The 20343-nt window shown below is 44.8% G+C and overlaps 1 protein-coding gene across 4 annotated transcripts in view; it reads right to left on the minus strand.

Annotated features, from left to right (window-relative positions):
• LOC142585933 (MFS-type transporter SLC18B1-like) overlaps positions 1 to 19990 on the minus strand; it is a 67703-nt gene extending 47713 nt beyond the window's left edge. Inside the window, exons 1-2 of one of the 4 annotated variants that reach the window (XM_075697053.1) lie at positions 19263 to 19988; positions 15024 to 15089 (exon numbers count right to left, since the gene is read on the minus strand). The gene's annotated coding sequence lies outside the window, so the exon portion shown is untranslated. Of the gene's footprint in view, positions 1 to 15023; positions 15090 to 19262 lie in introns of all 4 variants that reach the window. The other 3 variants (XM_075697054.1, XM_075697055.1, XM_075697052.1) reach the window with 3 other exon arrangements.
• Positions 19991 to 20343: the final 353 nt, after the last annotated feature.

Here is a 20343-nt window from a genome sequence, read left to right on the forward strand (position 1 = left end):
CGCTGCCTCCACCTGCGTCACTCGCCGTAATTTCTCCTCGAAAGGAACTATAGTCGGTTGCTTGCTTCAAAGAACGAGATTTTTTCCTTTCACATTTAGTGCAATTGCTTTCTTTTCTTTTTGCAGCAAGGGCAAGACCGCGACTAAGCAGGGTTGTCTCCTTTGCAGTTAATGAAATGTCGGGTACAGGCACGTACACATGATCTTTTTTCGGAGGAGGCCTAACCCAAGGTAACTTGTCTATGAAAATGAAGGGCGGAGGGGGGGTACTTTACTAGTACAAACGTGAATAATGCCTGCCGTTCTCCAAAAGGACGCGTAAACCCTCAAAAGAGATATGAAATAAGAGGGCATCTCACAGGTACGCCCTGTGAGGTGCCCCTCTCCCTTACTTGACAAACAAGGAAACACATCAAATGGACTCGCGCAGGATAGAAGCGCAGGAAGAACACTACCAAAAAACAAGTAAACAAGCGAAAGTCTAAAATAATGATTTATGATAGTGTTTTTTGAATTAGCTCTGGAAGAATTATAGAGAAATATATATATGGCAACAAACACAGGGTCCTTTGGATCCATTGTTTACTGCTCTACGAACTGCCAAAACCGACTCATATTGTTGTTTAAGAAGTTGCGTAACGATGTGTAGCCGCCGGTCCCGTATAGCCGCGTAAAAGGCCGAGCGCTACGGTTCTACACGCACTGTGCCCACCGCAGAAGGTTAGAAAAAAAACCCACATAAGCACACCAGAGAATTGGCTGCGTCAGGCGACTCGACTGATAACTGTAGAAGCGTCATTCAAAACACACGGAATCATTTTCCACTTCCGGTGGCGCTTTCCGCACTTTCTTCATAAATAAAAAGATTTTGACCCATAAATGTTTTCACGAACGACGTTTAAATCTCTTAATTTTCGCTTTTTCTTCCTGTTCGGCTGTTGCCTCGGCTCTCTCCCTTAGTAGATCGCGTAATTTCTGAACTCCTTGCGACTCTCGTTTCCAGTTGCCAATTTGCACGAGAGGTGCTCTACAGTTAGGGAAAAACCAGACAAGGTAACGGTTGACATTCACGCTAGTGATATTCATATTGTTTATGGGTTTAGCGGTTGATGCAGGGATTGATGATGGACGGTGGTTCCCATGATCTAATTTTCTTCCTAACTCATACCATGGTTCCGAGGATCTGCCAGCGTTGCGGTGAGCCGTCAATCGAGGAAGTGATGAGGCAAAAGCAAAAGTTAAAGGCAGCTGGCATTTTTTCCTGCCGCCACTCGTTCCAAGAGCATGCAGACCATCTTACAACGAACTGAATCCCTTTCCTGGTTCCTGGATAAGTCTAAACAAAGAAGGTTGAACTAACGAAAAAACAGCGATGCGCGTGACCATTTAAATAGATGGTGACAACTGAGTGCACCTCAACTTAATCGCGCGGGCACCGAATCGATGAAAAAACTGGCCTTCACATCCCAGGAGATGCCGATAACTACCGCCATCCTAAAGTAGTGAAAGAGGCAGCAGAATGTTGACCGCCGAATAGCTGTCAAGTGTCTCAAACTTGATTTGGCGGTGCTTCAGGAATATGTGTAAGGATTGGTGGTGTGGACGGAGGGGGGGCGGGAGGAGGTATGCCACTTAATTTTGGCCCCTCCCCTTCCCCCCTTGGGTACGTGCCTGGTCGGGAAGACGTGCAACTATCGGATTCGGCATCATTGGAGCTGCATTTAGCGCAAGTTGCTTGTCCTCAGTATGCATGTGAAGCATGCTCAAACCTTTGGCATTTGAAACATTGTCTAGGGTTCGAGATATGGCCTGACCTTTACTTTTACGTACTCTACATCCAGGGAGGTAGACATTACGCTTGTTCCAAAGGTGAGTATAACGTGTTTTGTGGGGATTTATTCATCAATTCTGCTGATGACAATTATTTGTACTTTAGTCACGTTTTGTTCGTGGAAACATTCGAACAGTTGCTCATCGCTCAGGCCACGAAAGTCCTCCTCAGATATCACAACCTTGCTTGTAGTTATTGTTCGCTTAGCTGTAATCGTTACTGTTGCGTCACCAATATTGGTAAGTTCCGAGAGTTCTTGTGCTTGATCTTTGTCATTTGTTTCAAGGAGTTCCCCACTAGACATTTTGGAGGCTTTATATATCAGTCCGATTTGGCCTTTCAGGCACTTGGCCACTAGAAACGGCGAGAGCTTTTTTACTAGTATAATGTTTTCGCTTTGGATTATGCAGCACTTGGGAAATGATGGTACGTTGTTTCGAAAGGATAACTGGAACGGCGCGTCGGTGCGGCATCTTTTCAGACCCCGATCATAGACAACAGAAGTTTGTGCTGCCATAAGAAAATGTGTATGTTCGGCAACAGTGCCGATTGCCTACCACGGAGCCCAACGTGGGGGCGCGGCAGAGCTTGCATACGTCTGCACGACTCCAGTCATACGCCGCTACTATAACCAAATATAGTGTACCCATGGAAGGTAGGATAGCCACACAAGGTTAAACCTTGCCGCCAGGAAGAAAGGAAGTAAATGGAAAATAGAAGAATACAGGGAAGGATAAAAAGGGGGGAAAGAGACGAAGATTTGAGGAGAGAGAGACAGGAAAAGGCGACTGCCTGTTTCCTCCAGGTAGATCAGTGCGGAGGTGCCGTCTATCTGAAGCAGAGGCCAAAGAGGTGTATTGCCTCCGCCGGAGCGCCTTAAAGGTCCAAACATCCGGCACTGGCTCAACCCCCAGGGTCTCCCTCTCCCCAAGTACGGCTACGCCGTGCACTGCTACACGCGGCAGGGTCCAACCCTCGTGTGCTCGGGTACGTGGTGTCGCAACACGCCAAACACCTGCTGAAGCAGATGGCCCTGCGGGGATGTGCAAGGAATCAAGGAATAGCTTCGTGATATTATCATATATATTTTCCTTTTATAATTCAGTCACTATTGGCAGATCAATCTGCTCTATTGAATTGCAGTTCTTATTTATTAATTTCCGTATGCTGCTAGCTATCCTGACATCCATACAACAGAGGACGCATATGTAGAGAAAGATGAACGAAACATCAGTAATGATCTACAATACCTCATAAATACAAAAATTATCAAAAATATAACAGAACACCCCTAAAGGGATTTATGTTTTAAGGGAACACTTTATCAACAGAAAATACAGCAGGACAGTGCAATAATAGCGAAAGAATGTGAAAATGCCCCAGGACCATCTCATTGAAGGGCGAGAAAGTTTACATTCATGGTACGTTTTAATAGAACTTTGACGAAGCCGCGCCTACGATGTAGACGCAAAGCAATTGGTTTTGTTAAGTAACACATGATGACCGAAATTACTAACCTACATTAATATGACAGAATGGTTGTCGGATCGTTTTTCTATTTAGTTTCTGTAAAACTCACGAATCACTCGTTTAACTAATATTCATTCAATAATTTGGAAGCGTTCAATAACGAAGCGCCCGTGATAGACGCGATAAAAATACCTAAATCTACACGCTGGACTGTCTTAGACTTAAGCGTGTTGCTTATTTTGATCTGTTGAAAGCGCGTTAGTACGAAGATATACCAGTTTCGTTATTTTTAAGCCATATATACAGAATTTTCAAAGATAGTCTGGAGTAGATACTACAGTCCTAATCTTTGAACAGAATTTCTGAAAGAGGCGGACATTATTTGCGTAATAAATAGAAATGCGTGCTGGAATAATTACCGAAGTTTCACTAATTATAGTTCTAACTAGATATTTCACGGTACGCATTGCAATTTACGAAGTGTGACATGCATGTACTTGCAGCGTATTATGAGGATGGCGTAATTTTTGAAACATGCGCCGTAAAATTTGCAGTAAAAATACAGTGCTCTCCCTAATGCTTCGTTTATGAAAAGAGAAAAACATTTTTTTTGCGAGAAAAACAGAGAGGTCGGCCGGAGGACCTATGCCTCTGTCCTTCTGCTCTGCGTATTAGATTTAAATAGAAGGAAAATTGGAGAGGGGAAATCGGGAAGACGATAGGGATAGCGTACAGGTAACTATGTACACGTGCTATATTCAGGCACGTTCTGCGCACACACCTCAGCCACGCCACAATGCCCAGGCGTCTTTCATGTAGCCGTAGCGCCTTGAGGTGAGGCCAGTGTTGGGAGCCAATATTTTGAAAGGGCTCCCTGCTTGCCCTTTCTTCTTTTCCTCGTCCTCATTCTTGAAACGGGCGTCATCCTGACAATTCGTTCCAAGCGATCGAACTTTGTTGTTAACTTTCCTGCTACAATGCTCAAATTGCTATTTGTACCTTAAAGAAATAAGCTAAACCCTTCACTATTGAAATGTTGCTGCTAGTCGATTATGCATTTTCATTTCACGTGCAATTACATCCGCATTCTCGAGTAGTCAAGCTCCATAACTGTGCTACTGCCACAGGCGATTTTTGTATATTCGGCATAGTCTTGGAAAAAACAACAAGAAAAACGCATAGATATTGTCATATACACATACATAGCTCCCATTGACACCAGCATAACTTTTTGTAGCATGGACGAGTTCAAGAGACAGAGCTAAACTCGCGGACAACTTTCTGTGGCTACGAAAAGAAAGCTACGGGCGCGTGGCAGCTGCACGTGTGTTACCGCGCCGAGGAGCCCGGCAGCGTGTGACGGCGCTTTTGGTTGCTCGGAACAGACGCTGAATCTACGCAGCTCCCGCGTGCGACGGTTTAGCGCTTCCCCAGACGCCGAAAGGAAAAGCCGCAAACGTAAGTAAACCTTTATACTGAGTGGTGTGTCCTATCTGAATTAAGAGTTGCTAGTAAGGCGTCCATATTTTGTCTTCGCCAGCCTAAACTGACCTGGATTAAAACGCGAGACTCTTTCCAGCAGCTCTGTCGCTCGTGCGCACTTTGCCTCCATAGCTTTTCCTTCATAGCCACAGAAAGTTGTCCGCAAGTACACAAGGGGGTATCTTACCTTCATTAACTGTTTTTTTTTTCTCACATTCGGTTTTCTTTGTTAACGTTTGCATAGTCCAATGATGCAGTGTGTCTACATACCCCACTTTTCCTTGGCCTATATTTAGCCGCACTGCTCGTTGTATACTACCACATGCCGTTTGCAGACTGAGAGAATTGTGTTATTTTGAACGCGCGTCCTTCCTTTTGTCTTCCTTTACTTTGTGTCGAGATGACGTGGAAGGCGCAGACGGTGCATTCACAAAGGCCATACATAAAGCAAAAGCAAGACTTCGCAAAAGCCCAATTGTCCTCGAAGTAATCAAACCCTTGCAGAAACAAATTGGTTGCCTTTATTTTCTGGGAGCATTTCATATATATCTTCCTCCTGAAGGAATCACATAAGCGACAATAAATGCGTTGCATTTGTGCACCTTGGACTGGGTTCATCGTAGTCTTTGCTCCTACTTAACAACGTTGTGTTAAAAATCTGGACACTTGAAGCTTTAAGCGCAGAGGCTGCTTCGCTAATTTGCGTCGGTTAAAATGTATCACTCGATTGGTTACCAGAATTTAATCGAGTGCCTTGTTGTATTTGTGGTTTTGTTTACCTTACTGATTTCCATTTATGCCATACAGAATTGGTCAACTTGACGCATTTAACATAAAACAGATTTTGCTGTCGGATAGTGAACATTTGTTCGAGTGTGGCTTTCGCAAGACGGCTACGTTCGACTCTGCTTCCGTTTGGGCTTGAAATTTTCAATGTATTTTGTGTGGCAATCTATGCAGGAAATAGCTTGATCATGTTGAAGTATTCTAACTGGTAAAATAAAGCCAAGTAATGCTGCTGATAACTGATTCGGTCTGGCGGATGCTTTGCCTGCTTAAACATTCTTCACTCTTTTCATACGGCTGCTTATTCATGGTGTGTTCCACTTGGTCAAAAGAAGTTGGCGGGCTAGTTGGTTAAAACCCATGATACAGTGTATAGGCGCGACTGAACGAGGACGTAGAAAGAAATAGATACACAGAGACAGCGCTTCACTTTCAGCTTTAGATTTTAATTTCGCGCGCATCGATGTATATATACCATACGAGCGGAAACAAACCTGACAGGAAAAAGACAAAACATTCAGTGGTGCATATCGATGGTCCGCACCTGTGTGCAAGGCATGGTGAAAACATATACTGCAATGATTACATAGATAAACCAAGGAACCGTATCTCCTTTTCAGATAGCGATACTGAAGGCTTGCTCACGCACCTTTCCTCTAATTTCGCATTTGCGTAGGCTTCCGCTATCTCCCTTGTCATCCTGCTTTGAACCCCATACATAATGAAAGTACTTTCAAACATGGCTTTGCAGGAACAATCACGGCGATGAATACCCAAATGACCCGAGATTACCCTGGTGACGTTATATCGATGCTCTTTCAATCTCTCATTGAAGCATCTGCTGGTTTAGCCAACATACGTTCCTTCGCACGAAAGTGGAATGGCATAGACAACGTTATTAGTGCAGGTTGCCAATTGTTTGCGATGCTGAGTAAAGCATGCGTGCCTTTTGTTTTGTATTAACCTGTTTGCATAGCTTCTGTAAATGTTCAGGGGCAGAGAAAACCACGACCACCCCAGATATTGTCGCTATTCTTCTGAGATTATGTGAATTGCAATGAATGTATGGTACCACAGCAAATTTCTTTGCTCTAGCTGTGGCACTGCTTCCATTCGACGCGTTTTTACACTTCCTGCTTAAGCCCTCCGCGACAGAGGTGCGTATACACATCGGGTAACCGTAATCTGCCGGGCGCTTGGCCTGATCTCTAAAACTGGCTCCCACTTTGTGGTCACATGACTTTGTCAGATAATTATTGAAGCACGGTGTTACTACTGCGCGTTTGACGAGTTTCGAGTGAGCAGAATGAAGTGGTAGGACTAGCCTATTGCCTCTCGGCTGATACCTCCAGCAGGTCTTTTGTGGCGAAAAGTACAATCCCAACTCTAAAAAGCTTATGAAATTGCCTATGGGGACTTCATGTGCCAATGATGAAGGGGACAATACTTCAGTGAACGAGGTTACGGTTTTTGAAACCAGTGTCGAAATTTTCTGATTCGTTATTTAAACTGATTAGAAAATCGTCAACAAATCTGAAGACTTTCACGACATCGGTGTTATTTTTCAGCCGTTCATCAAGAACCTGGTCACAGTTAGCAAGATATAAGTCACTTAAGCACGGAAAGATACATGACCGAATGCATATGCCATCTTTTTGTTTGACATTTCTCTCCAAAGTCGCGTATGTCGAGTTACATAAGAATGAAGAAGTTCTTAAAATCTGTCGCCAGACAAAGCAGATGCGTTTTGAAACCGAACCGTTCCAAACTTGTCAATGCAGTCAGTTACACATTTCATCACGTCATTCTGCGGGAGAGAATAGTACAGGTCCTTTAAGTCTATAGAAAAAGCGACAAGGTTCCTGTCTTGCCAGACTTTAAAGGATTGCACCACTTGTACAGACTTAGTTACCAAAAATTTGTCGTCGATCGGCAAGAGCTTTAAGTGCTTTTGTAAAAACATGCTTACAAGTTTCTGCCAGGTTGCGTTCTCTGACACTATCACTCGCAGGGGGCATTGCGGCTTGTGCGTTTTGGCTGAGAAAAACAATTCAATGTACCCCTTCGTGCTTTTTTCGATACACTGGGATAAACCATCTAGTTTGAAGCTTTTGCACAGCTTCCTTGCTTCATTTTGTACTTTCTTAAGTATTATCTCGTTGTGGACCCTAAAAGATGGAGAAATGGTTTCACGACCCTTTGAATTATTCATCCTCCTGTTGATCACCACAAAACCACCCTCCTTATCCGCAGGGATAAGTGCGAGCGCATTATCTTCCATGAACTTAAGAGTCTTGTTCAAAGGGGACCTTTCGCAAAGGGTTTCGCACTCCCTTTGATACACACCTTTCCGACTCTGCTTCAGGTTTTCGTTTTGACACTTGTCGTACCATTGCCAACAGATCGGGAGCAGACTTTTCTTGGCTCAGTCGCGAACATCGGCCCACATTTAAGTATTGCTGTACCTTGTCCGGCAGCGCGCCACGTCACCAACGATGTGTACCTGGCTTGTTGATGCTGAAGGCTTCTTCTGCAACCCCTGTCTCGAGCCTTTTAATTATACATTGTCCTCATGTATAATTCAAAGGCTTGGGTAGCCATTTCGTCAACAAGTGGTGTAATTCTTTAAAGTCTGGCAAGACAGGAACTTTGCGCTTTTTCTATAGATATAAAGGACCGGTATTATTCTCTCCCGCAGAATGACGTGATGAAATATGTAACTGAATGTATTGACAAGTTTGAAGCCGTTCTGTTTGAAAACGCTTCTGGTTTGACTTGCGACACATTTTTAGAACTTCTTCGTTTTTATGCTAACTAGACATACGTGACTTTGGAGGAAAATGTCAAACAAAGAGATGGCATATGCATTGGGTCATGTATTGCTCCCTGCTTAAGTGACTTATATCCAGCTAACTGTGACCAGGTTCTTGATGAACGCCTGAAAAATAACGCCGGTGTCGTGAAAGTGTTCAGATTTGTTGACGATTTTCTAATCATTTTAAATAACGAATCAGAAAATTTTGTCTCTGGTTTCAAAAACCGTAACCTCGTTCACTGAAGTATTGTCCCCTTCATCATTGGCACATGAAGTCCCCATAGGCAATTTCATAAGCTTTTTAGACTTGGAATTGTACTTTTCGCCACAAAAGACCTGCTGGAGGAATCAGCCGAGAGGCAATAGGCTAGTCCTACCACTTCATTCTGCTCACTCAAAATTCGTCAAACGCGCAGTAGTAACACCGTGCTTCAATAAGTATCTGACAAAGTCATGTGACCACAAAGTGGGAGCCAGGTTTAGAGATCAGGCCAAGCGCCTGGCAGATTACGGTTACCCGATGCGTATACGCACCTCTGTCGCGGAGGGCTTAAGCAGGAAGTGTAGAAACGCATCGAATGAAAGCAATGCCACTGCTAGAGTAAAGAAAGCTGCTGTGATACCATACATTCATTGCATTTTACATAATCTCGGAAGAATAGCGGCAAAAGCTGGGGTGCGCGTGGTTTTATCTGCCGCTGAACGTCTACAGAAGCTATGCAAACAGGTTAATACATAACATAACAAAAGGCACGCATGTTTTACTCAGCATCGCAAACAATTTGTAACCTGCACTAATAACGTTGTCTTTGCAATTCCGCTGTCGTGCGAAAGAACGAATTGGCGCAAACTCTTGGGCCACTTGGTGCATAATGAACTTGAAGAAGGAGGAGAAAGGGTGTTTCGCTGGTACCCCTTTTTCAAGAAGGACGTATGTTGACCAAATCGGCAGACGCATCAATGAGAGATTAAAAGAGCATCGATATAACGCCACTAGGGTAATCTCGGGTCATTTGGGTATTTATTGCCGAGATTGTTCCTACAAACCCATGTTTGAAAGTATTTCGATTTTGTTTAGGGCTCAAAGCAGGATGACAAGGGAAATAGTGGAAGCCTACGAAATTGCAAAATTACAGGAAAGGTGTGTGAGCAAGCCTTCAGTTTCGCTATTTGAAAAGGAGATACGGTTCCTCGGTTTATCTTTGTAACCGTTGCAATATATGTTTTCAGCATGCCTTGCACACTGGTACGGTTCATCGATATGCACCACTGAATGTTTTTTGTTCATTCCTGTCAGGTTTTTTTTTCCACTCGTACGGCATATATACATTGATGCGAGCGAAAATGATATCTGCAGTTGAAAGTGAAGCGCTGTCTCTGTGTATGTGTTTCTTTCTACGTCCTCGTTCAGTCGCGCTTATACACTCTATCATGTGTTGCACCGTAGTTTTTATTCTGCTGGCAGCACACATGCGCTGAAAGCGCCTCGAGTCTATGACATTCGTCACAAGTCATTCCTACTGCTACCGCTGACGGATGTTCATACGCCAGCACTGTGGTATTCTCGGTGTTCTGGCGGCTTAACTTTCATGTTGTTCGTGGCGATTTGATGGTTCCTGTACCTGCACGTTCATTGCTTCAGTTCGCTCTGCAGTCCTTTAAAAAAAAAGAAGAAGGGAACTGCCTAGTAACTTGCGTTATATGAAAAAAGTACTGCGCATGGTAACAAGAAACATAAGGTTACTAACGCTCTCTTCACTTATGAACGCCCTTCTATTGGGCGCTGATGAGTGCAGCATGGCGCTGGCGAGGGGTATTTCGAAATCCAAGAAATGACGCCAATAAGTGACCCTTAACGAGAAAGTTGCAGTTCATCACACAATACCTTGAACCTGCAGAGAAAACAAGTACAACATTCTCGTTTGTAGAGCGCCGCGCAGTTAAAGATTTTTTTCTGTAGAGCCGGCGCACAACGAGGAAATTGCAATGTGACCATACGTACGTGATTTAATTGGCAACTCAAAGCACTTAAGGGGGGCCCCGCTCAGACAAATGGGCTCTTCTGAAAGTTGGTGGTCAATTGAAGAAACGAGAATGGTTCAAATAGGAAGAAGGATGCCGACGGATAGCGAAGGAGATATAACGGAAAGGAAATTTACACGCGCAACCACCATTTGTTGTTCCTGCTACAGTTCAGATGGATATACGTTCTTTCCGTTTTATACTTGCGTCCACACTGGGTTTCCGCAGAAGTAATGTGTTTAAAAAGAATGCTTTGGAGAAGGCTTGTTTTCTGCATCCGGCTCTTCCACCAGCTAGCTAAACCCTTCGTAGTAACGATAAACTTGTGGCTGACTTCCTACTTTACATTCCGAACGACCAGAGAGACAGATAGAAAGGATGCATAGAAAGAAAGGGAGGGCAACCAGAGGTAGTTCCCGTTGGCTACCCTACACGGGGGAAGGAGTAAGGAATAAAGGAAAGATACGGATGAAAGACTGACGAGCACTAACAAATCGCGTGCTCTAGAGTGGTAGCGGGCATCGTTCTTAAAGTATGTCACGGAGGCTCGTAGACAGCAGAAGCCTTAGTAGCTCAAATAGAGCTTTCTGCGTGGATGTTCTTTGGAAACGCTGGTCTGGAACTTTTTGTTCTGCTAGTGAACGATATTGCGATTGGTCCAGCGCTATGTACATCATTTCCCTCTCGTCACTATAGTGCGGGCAACACAGATAATGTCCGAGTGTCTCATTGCAGCTGCATGTCTGGCACGTGGGGCTGTTGGTCGTTCCAATAGGGAAGGCATGAGAATTTGTAAATGCGATGCTTAACCCCAAAGGTTACAACATGGTCTGTTCAGGTCGTGGTAACCTAGCCGATAGATGCATCTGTACATCCAAAAACAAAGAACGTAAACGACTATGGTGGAAACGTTCGAGTCCAAAAGGGGCAACGTACATTCGCGGGACATTAATCACCGACCAGCCGCAGCCTCTGTTAGTAAAACCGGCATCAAAACATATTCGCCGCTTTCACGTGCACATCGGGCGGCTTGATCGGCGTGGTCATTCCAACGGATGTTCAGGGTGCCAGCAACATGAATTATCCAGAATATGGACCGGCTTCAAAACAGTCTCAACAGACACTACACGTAGTTTTTGCGCCACTTTGAGTGAGCACTTCTGCATGCCCATATGCTTCAAGGATATCGTCAACTAGAAACCACGTGAAGCGGCACACAGGACGTGGTATTCAAGGACGCCGGTAGCATTTTGGCTCATCACGCAGGTGCAGCCTTGCGCGCAGTCCCCACTGTTTGCAATTTAGTTTTGTAATGAACAACGCGTCCGCGTCTTCACGTGCGTTCATCGCGCAAAGGTAGGTTGGGAAACCGTGTTTGTCGCACTCTTCGCTTCCCGCATGCCTGCCCCCGCCTCCGCAGTGTATACGAACAGACCCGCATGACGACACGCGCACGCTACGTCACCTCGCGTACGTACGTACCGCCGGATGACGCGTTGCGGGCGCCCTCTGCAAACGTCAAGACGTCCGCGTCTTCTCTACACAGAGGAAGAAGGGGACGGATGCGTGGCTCTCCACTTTGGCGGAGCGCGCGCGCGTCTTCTCCGTCGGCGGCGGGAAGCCATCCATCTGCTTTGACCCCGACAGGAGTACCCGCGCTCGTCAACGAGCAGAGAGGCCCGACTCAATCGCTCTGGACGAACGCCAACCGGGGAAAGGGCGAGGGGCGCTCGACACGCAGGCTTGCCCCCGGAGGTTCTGCTCCGCGGTGAACGAACCGGTACAAACACACCGGGCCCAAGCGCGGGCTCACCTTCCCTGCGTGTCGCGAGCCACGCTTTTCGAGCTAGTTCACCAAGGCGTTGTTCCGGTCTGCTCGACACGTTGGCGAGGCTGCTTTCTCTTTACTACGAACAGAAAACGAGCATGAGTGTTGCTTGCTGCAGGCGGACCTAACGTTGCAAAAGTTGCCGGCAAATTAATCCACTCGAAAACCACACTCTTAAAAATAATGTTTGTGAACAGCTAGTAAATGCACGCGTTTACTAGACTACTGTGTAAATACATAGTAATCACACATGCACACGCAATCACACGCATACCACCTTCTCACTAGTTCTGTACCAGCCAGTTGCTAGTAAAGCCAGTGAGTGCTGCCTTTACTAGCCAGGAAGGCTTCTTAGTAGATTTTACTAAGTAACTACTGAGCTACTACTAAATCGCTGGACGTGGCCTATTATGCTGTCATTGTGACAGTCTTATGCAAAATTGAGATAAACTGCAGTGTTGTTCATCATGCTAAACTAACTGTTATGTGCGACGTCGTCGCACGCATATGCGAAGACAGTACGCTTTAGAAATTTGTGCACAAAGCTCTGATTATTTAACCAAATACATAGGTCCTCACCGGTTTAACATGTGCTGCCTAAAATTAGGGCTATAAATACTATTGATTTTGATCTTTTAGGAAGTGCTGTGTGGTGTCAATGCTTGATACTTTAACCCATATATAACGAGTGTTATCTATGACCACAAGTTCTTCTGAGGCTTGTCGCCAAGCTGGAAAAAAAAGAAAGAAAGCTGCTTAGCGCATTAGCCGTTCTATGTCTGCGTTCTTGTGTATCGTTATTGTTGGAGACATGTAGAACATTCTTACCTGGCGTCAGTGCGCCTTAATATCTCTGGTATACATTACGTTTATATACACTTAAGTTATGCCTTACTGTATGGCGAAAGGACGCGGCTCTCGTTTTTTCACATATATTTATTATTTTGCTTTCTTGTGCTTTTACAATACCCTCGGCTTCATATGCCAATGCAAGCGGCACTTCTAAATCGAATAGGCCACATTGTATTGTCCGTAATTGTATTTCATTTGCGTTAGTAACTGCACTACCAAGGTAGTATTTAGTTAGTACTAAGTTAGTGCCTTTTGCTAGCTTCAGCAGGTAGCGAAAGTACTAACCATCATTTTACTACCTGCACTTACTAAGAAAGTAGTGCTTTTTGGAACAAGTACCATGTTAGTATATAGTTAGTGAAAATGGCGACGTTTTTTTTTTACGAGTGCATCTATAAAGCGCAGTTGGGTCTGAAGCCCATCATTGTTTATCTGGTTACATAAGAGCACTCGGTAACGCAAGAAATGTCGACCCATGCAGCTTACTAACAAGACTTCCTTCACAATGGAATGCGAGCAGAGAAATCACTAGCGTACTTGAAGAGAAGTTACTGCACAAAAGTGATTCTTGCCTTCAGTGTCTTTTTTTTCCTTTCTTTTTTGCAAGCACTGACTTTACTGCAGACACGTAGGACTGCGCTGCATGATGGATTAATCTGAGAGGCAGCTCAACAAATGGGGTCATCGACCACTTTACACACAAGGAGCATTGTTACCAGCGGCACTTGATAATTCGCAGCTATGTTTGTTGTTTTCGAGCAAAAGCACGTCACACATACACACTCCACCCATGCCGTTGTGTGAATAAGCTAATCAGTTTGTGTGGCATCCCCGCCCGAAAGTCAACGTGCTATGAAATATAGGTATTCCATAATTGTCATAGCCACCGAAATGCCAGTAGGTTGTATACGCTTCTTTGCAGCTTACAACACAAGATCCTTTGCTCCGCTCAAATGCACGTGAAGTTAGATGGCACAACCTTCGCCGAGTTGTCGTTCAGGCGTCCACAGTCAGGCCGTGCAGATCAGCAGATGCTCCTATTCTAGGCGCGCAACCTGGTTTACTGTACTAAACGACTAAAGGGCGAACTACGGAGTGCGTACCTGTTGCGCAACTTAGCGAAAAGCAAAAGGCGTGAACATGTATGACCAACTCAGATGTACCATCAACTTCCCCCGGGACAAATCGCAGTTAGACGTACATCTCCGTGCCCTTTGTTTTTCCCTACGCTGCCAATCAAAAGAACCCACCTACACCGCTGCTAGGGTGCAGTGCTTTGAGCACTGTATTTGCGGGTGAACCGATGAATGCACACAGTTTTCTTTATATTTTGCTCTTCTTGTCTGGTCAAGCGCTAACGCCCTACATCTATTTTGATCAGCTTTCAAGCGAAAAATGTGCAGTGGTAATGTTTGTGCAATGATCGACGCATTTTCTTTGCCTTAAATAAAAGGTTCTTGCTATGACTCATTTTGCTTCTATAATCTCGAAGACAGTATACGTATGTAAACTACAAGAATGCAGAGCGCAAGCTTTTTCTGGCCGCATGGGAAAAAGCCATGGTACGTGAGCTGTTTAAGGCTGTGTTGAGAGAGATCGGGTCATGAAGTAGCGCCGGGAATGGGGGCGAATTAAGACCAAATCGAGAGCTCCTTGGCTTGCAAGCAAGCTAAACCTTCGGCGTTCATTGCCGGCCTCCTGGGCCATCTGAGGAATTAGCAAATTAGCAATTGTATTTCGTGCTTCTACACATCCTGCACGCAAATGTTTATGCATTGAATTGTACAACAAATTGTGCAGTAATGGGACTGCTTCCCTTGGGGACTACAACCAGCAGATCCTTCTTTCCTTAGGTAGGTGGGTACGAAGGGTTAAATTGTGTTCAACAGGAGAGAGAGAAAAAAACTATGTATTGTTAATGAGGTGGGGTGGCTTACTTATAGGGTGAAGCCCTCAGTTCAGGTTTCCACTGGCTGGAGAGGTTTGAAGCAGTACACCTCCAGCTACATACATGTAGGGAAAATGTAAATTTGCTTTAAAACGAATAAATTAACGTAAAAACAGCTAAACGTGACCCTTTAGCAAGCGCTACCACTGAAACATCCATACTGATGTAATATGTCTTCTCTACGCATGCGTCTACGGAAACAAAAGAGAGATTGTAGTTGAATGAACGTAATTTTGTGCATTCAGAAGTGACGTGCTGTCGAGATTTCGCCTTCTCCTAGAGAAACTCTGTACTGACAAAAACTCACCTTAGTCGTGAGATTCCCTCATTCATTTGGCATGGTTAGTTTCTTTTTCTTATTTTTTCTTCGTTCTTTTTCTTTTGCCATCGAAGCAGCTCCGGTCTGACAATGTTCTTAGTAAGACAATGACATGAAAATTTCAGAACAACCTTCAGAAGGCTGCAAAACAGCGCGAGGAAAAGCGCGTCCAAATCCGTAGCTCCACTAGCATGAGTAGATATCGCGAGACGGTCTTTGTAGACGTAAGCGGCGCTGTAGCAAAATACTAGAATAAAATTTTGGTAGCGTCAATTTTACGTAGCACTGTACTGAGTCCTTACAAGATGTCTATGCGTGCGTGGGGGAAAGATGTGCGTGACTGCACATGCGTTTGCGTGTAAGTGTGTTTTCGTGCGTGTTCGCTATGTGCGTGTGGGCACACAAGCAAGCATCATTTGCCAAGCTCATGAGCCTTTCCGTGCATAGTACTGCTTGCCATCGGTCAGCCACCTTCGCTAATAATATGTCAATTATGACGATTCGCTGGCGCCTCATCTTACGAATAGTTGTAGCGACAGATTATTCTTGCAGATACGGTCCCCGATTTTTTAAAATATTTTGTTGCCTCGCAGAGGTGGCAGAGATTGAGAATTCGTTTAAGTGAAGACAGCAAAATTCAACTGAACTGAATCAATAGTAAGGTCATTAGGAAATGCTGATACGAAGGTTTAATATCATGACAATATCATAGTTATTCCCATTCAAGTAATTATAAAAACTATGTTTCCATTATAAATGAGTTCCTTTTATAAAGTCTCAACCTGACTCGTTCGATTCTATCCTACAATACACGGAACAAAATTTTATGGTGTGTACCTTTCTGCCGCACAGCACACGGTAAGCAGTCACTGACATATAATTTATCACATTATCTCAATATTCTGCAAAAGAACAACATCATACTTGAAGATACTTCAGGGCATAAATTAGTCAAACATTTTCGCATGTTTGAATGTATATAGTTTGCGATTAGAACATATATATAGCTTCGTGTACACTCATTCTACTTGCATTGTATCTCGGTTGATTGTAAATGAGTTTCCTGTGCACAGAATATGTGGAGTAGTTTTCGTCAAATAACGTCCAGTGATAGTAGAGGCGTAACTTCATGCAAATGTCAGATGTAGATATTTTGTGGCTGCATTTCTTTTGTGTTTGTGAATGCGTACTTCCACTGTTGTTGTGATCAGCTGCTGGGCTATACACGCAGGCAGAGGGCGCAGGGTGGCTCTCAAGCTACAACAACGCAGCTTTTTGCGTTGCGTCCTCTCTCCTTTGTTGCTGATGTAAACTTGAGAGGTTTAATACAATATGTTGTATATTGTAAGTAATTACGACATTTTCTCACGGCAGCTTCGTTTCTTGTGAAGACCTGCACACTGTGAGACGTAAAAAACTATTTTCTAAGCGACTGAGTGAGTTATTGTTATGGAAAATTGTAACGTTATATTGAATTTTATATGACTTAAACATATGGGCTCACGCGGGTAAAATGTCAGATAGGAAGAAGACAGTTGGCACGTGCTCCGGTGTTGGCACTGGATACGTCAGCAAGCACGCTGGTGTAGCATTAGGGTTGCCAACGCTCTGTTATGTGGCAGGCTCTATAAAATGTTGCATGCATATAGAGGGTGATCATTCTTAAGTTTTATGCAATTTTTAAAAATCGTCTATTGCATATCCATAATTTCAGTCCTTCAGCGGGATTGTTCAGAGAAGCGGACATTGCTTGCACAAAAAACAAACACATATTCAGCCAAGTAAAAAAAATCGCTAATTAAGTTCCTCATTGAATACTTTATATACGGCACATACTACAATTTTCTAATTGTAGCCGGTGAGATTGTCAGACGTATTCATTTCGAAGGAATTTCCAGAATGACACCAAATATAAGATATGCGCCATCAACGTCGCGTTGAAAATGCATTGTTGTTCCGCTTACATTATTTAACAAAACGCTCTTGGATGCATTGAAGCACAAAAGCATCTAGAATGTCCATGTATTTCGGCTCACACTTTGGAAAAGAAAATCCTGAAACAGGTGCAATATCTCGGCAGTTCAATTCAAGTGCACGCGTCTTGCAAGCTCACAGGCTGCAATTGCAATATGTGCCGTAAAAAAACTACTTGAGGAGTTATATAGTCAATTTTTGCTAATTCTTTGAATATGTGTTTCAATTTCGTGTGCTAGAAGTGGCCGCCTTTTCGAATAATCCAGCTCATCGACATGAATTATTCTGTTTGCTGCAAGAATTTTTTTTAAAATTCCGTATAACTTAAATAGGATTACCCTCTATAGAATCTTGCAGTGCAATCACAGGTAAACTGCTGCCGAAACTTTGTGGCGTGCAGTAAATGCAGTAATCACGAGTGGATTCTTTTGCGTTGGCCTGGAATTTATTTTGAACGCGTGAGGCATATTTCTCAGCAAGTCAGAGTATAGCGCACGTGTACCATTGCTGAACTAATACGTGAAGGCTTAGCTAAGTTCGCGTGTGTGGTCAGGGACGATACCAGCTTGCTTCCGGTTATATTGTTAACTTCGTGTGCGAAAATGTAATTCCCGCTTAATATTGTTAAACAGAAAACAGAATGTAGCACGAACTGTATATAATCTACGTATGGAAGATACGAATGACACAATCGAAAATAAAAAAAAAGAAAACGCAATCCTCTGAATATCCCGAAAGCGAATGAGCACGCTGCCACGACACAGGGCTACTTATGCTGGATGTGTAAGTTAAACCTACATGTAAAGCAGTTATTACACATGAACCACTCCTCCGTTGCACCGTTACCTTCCTTTTGGCATGAATACTGCAGGCTTGAAGACAATTCTGTGCGCAGGACTAGGTTCACATTGATCGAACAACGTAGTTACTCAAATACCAACTGCAAAGCCGTAACCAGTTAATTCTATGTGGCAAGAAATGTATCTCTTTAGATTTATATTTTAGCTATATAAGGACTAATGTAAACGTCATCGCTACAGGCGTTGCTAATTTTGGGCTCTGTTATTCCCAGTTGTCACTCTCATCTCTTTGACCAGCGCAGTGTGACACTTGGTTGTTCTTTCAAGGAAACCGCCAAGACTACGTGCACGAAACTGTAATGTCACCTTCACTGTCTGCAACCTGGTGAACTATCCTGCGTGTACCTTACTTCCTTTTTCTCTCTCTCTGCAGTACAAGGTCTGGTTTCCGTAGAGATGAAATCACTTACTGCTTGACAATGCGGGGAAAAGCCATGAACTGTGCAGTTAGAGCATATATTTCTGGTTGCATTGGTGGCACATTTTATTACTACTGGTGTTCGTGCTGTCTTCTAGAAAATGCTAATGCTTTAATTCGAACTTTAGCGAACATACTCAGAATGAAACAAATGCGTATAGTTTTTAACTTCTATAACACAGTAATTCTGAAAACATGCACACAATAAAGAGCATCTAGAGTTCAGTTTCGCTTGAGCCTACCAACCATCACTTGTTTTTTGTTTGTTTGTGTTTCTTTGTTTATTGTTTTGGTTGAACTGGTTGAAGCACGCCAGAATTCACATGCAGCAAAATATTGTGATGATTACTGTTGGTAGTGCGTAAAAGTTAAGTGAAAGATAAGCTATTGCACAACAGTCACAGCGGCGCGTTTTTGATGCCATAAAGGCGACATTATTGCAATCAGGACAACTTCCACTCCTTACTCACGTAAGCGCCAGCCTGTAGAAATACTTCTCGGTAAACTGTCATGCAAACGACGTTGTCTCGCTGCCGCGTGCGCCTTTCTGACTGTTAGCTAAGGGGTCAGTGTTCCCCCGGGAAAGGGCTGCACGAAGGAGGCGGAACTGGTGGGAAAATCAGCACAAGAAGCAAGCAAGCAAGTTGCAGCACTCACACGTTTCCGTCGGCGCTCCTTTCTGCGCAACTCGTCCCACCACTATTCTTCCGACGGCCGAGTGAAGAAAAAGAAGACACACAATAAACTAAACTAAAAAAAAAAAGAAGTCCGCCAAAAGAGTCCGAGAAGGAATGGGTTCTTCTTCTCCGACGGGACAGGTTGGTTAAGCCCGACAAGGTCGCCGCCGCTAAACGTCGTCCCCGCGCGCGTCGCGCACGCGTGCGCTCTTCTTCAGCGCGCGCTGTGGTGACGTCGCGTCTTTCTTGGCAGCCGTCCCCCACTCGTCGTTCGAGCAGCGGCGGTTGGTCGCCCTCCCGGCGCAGGCAGCGGGAGGAGCGTCGCTTTGTGCGCCGCTCGACCAAAGGCGTCGTCGCACTCAGTCGCTCAACTCGCAGGGGCGACTCGCGACGCCGAGGCGCTTCTGGTGGGGCGCTACGCGCGCCTCGACTCCGCGGTGTTGCCACAAGTGCGCTTCTCCGCGGAACAGCAACGGTGCTGCGTTGTCGGCCCGCTGAAGGCCGGGCATGTCGACAGCGCGGTGTGCCTGTTTTGACTCAGTGTAGCTTCGCCGTCAGGCTTCGGCCCGACTTCCCGAAATATCGCATTCCTTCGCGGAGGAGCCAGTAACCGCCGAAACAGCCAAGGCGGGCCGCTGCGCCGTCGACGCTTAACGTCGCACTCGCCCGCGGCTTCTCGAAGTGGAAGAATCGCTGCGTTGGCGAGCGCGCTCGAGAGTTGGTTAGCGGGGGAAGAGTGGCGTCTCCGCTTTCCGACCAGTCGCCGGCATGCGAGAGAGAGAGAGAGGCAGCAGCAGGAGAGGGCGCGCTTATGGAGGGAAAGGCGCTACGGCGAGTTGACGGACGTAAACGTCTGATGCAGACCAGATCGCTTCCCTGATCCTTTTTAGTATTTTTCTATTGTGTTCTTTATTTTTTTGCCGTGATGAGCGCGAAAATCATTTGCGATTGTGTACGGGCGTTGCCCTGCTGCAGAATCTCATACCGCTCAAGGTGCGAGATTCAATTTCTAACGATGCAGTTTCAGGCAACGAAGGAATCCCTGACGCCGTAGTCAGGCT

Source organism: Dermacentor variabilis, chromosome 6 (assembly GCF_050947875.1).
Source record: "Dermacentor variabilis isolate Ectoservices chromosome 6, ASM5094787v1, whole genome shotgun sequence".
Classification (NCBI taxonomy): Eukaryota; Metazoa; Arthropoda; class Arachnida; order Ixodida; family Ixodidae; genus Dermacentor; species Dermacentor variabilis.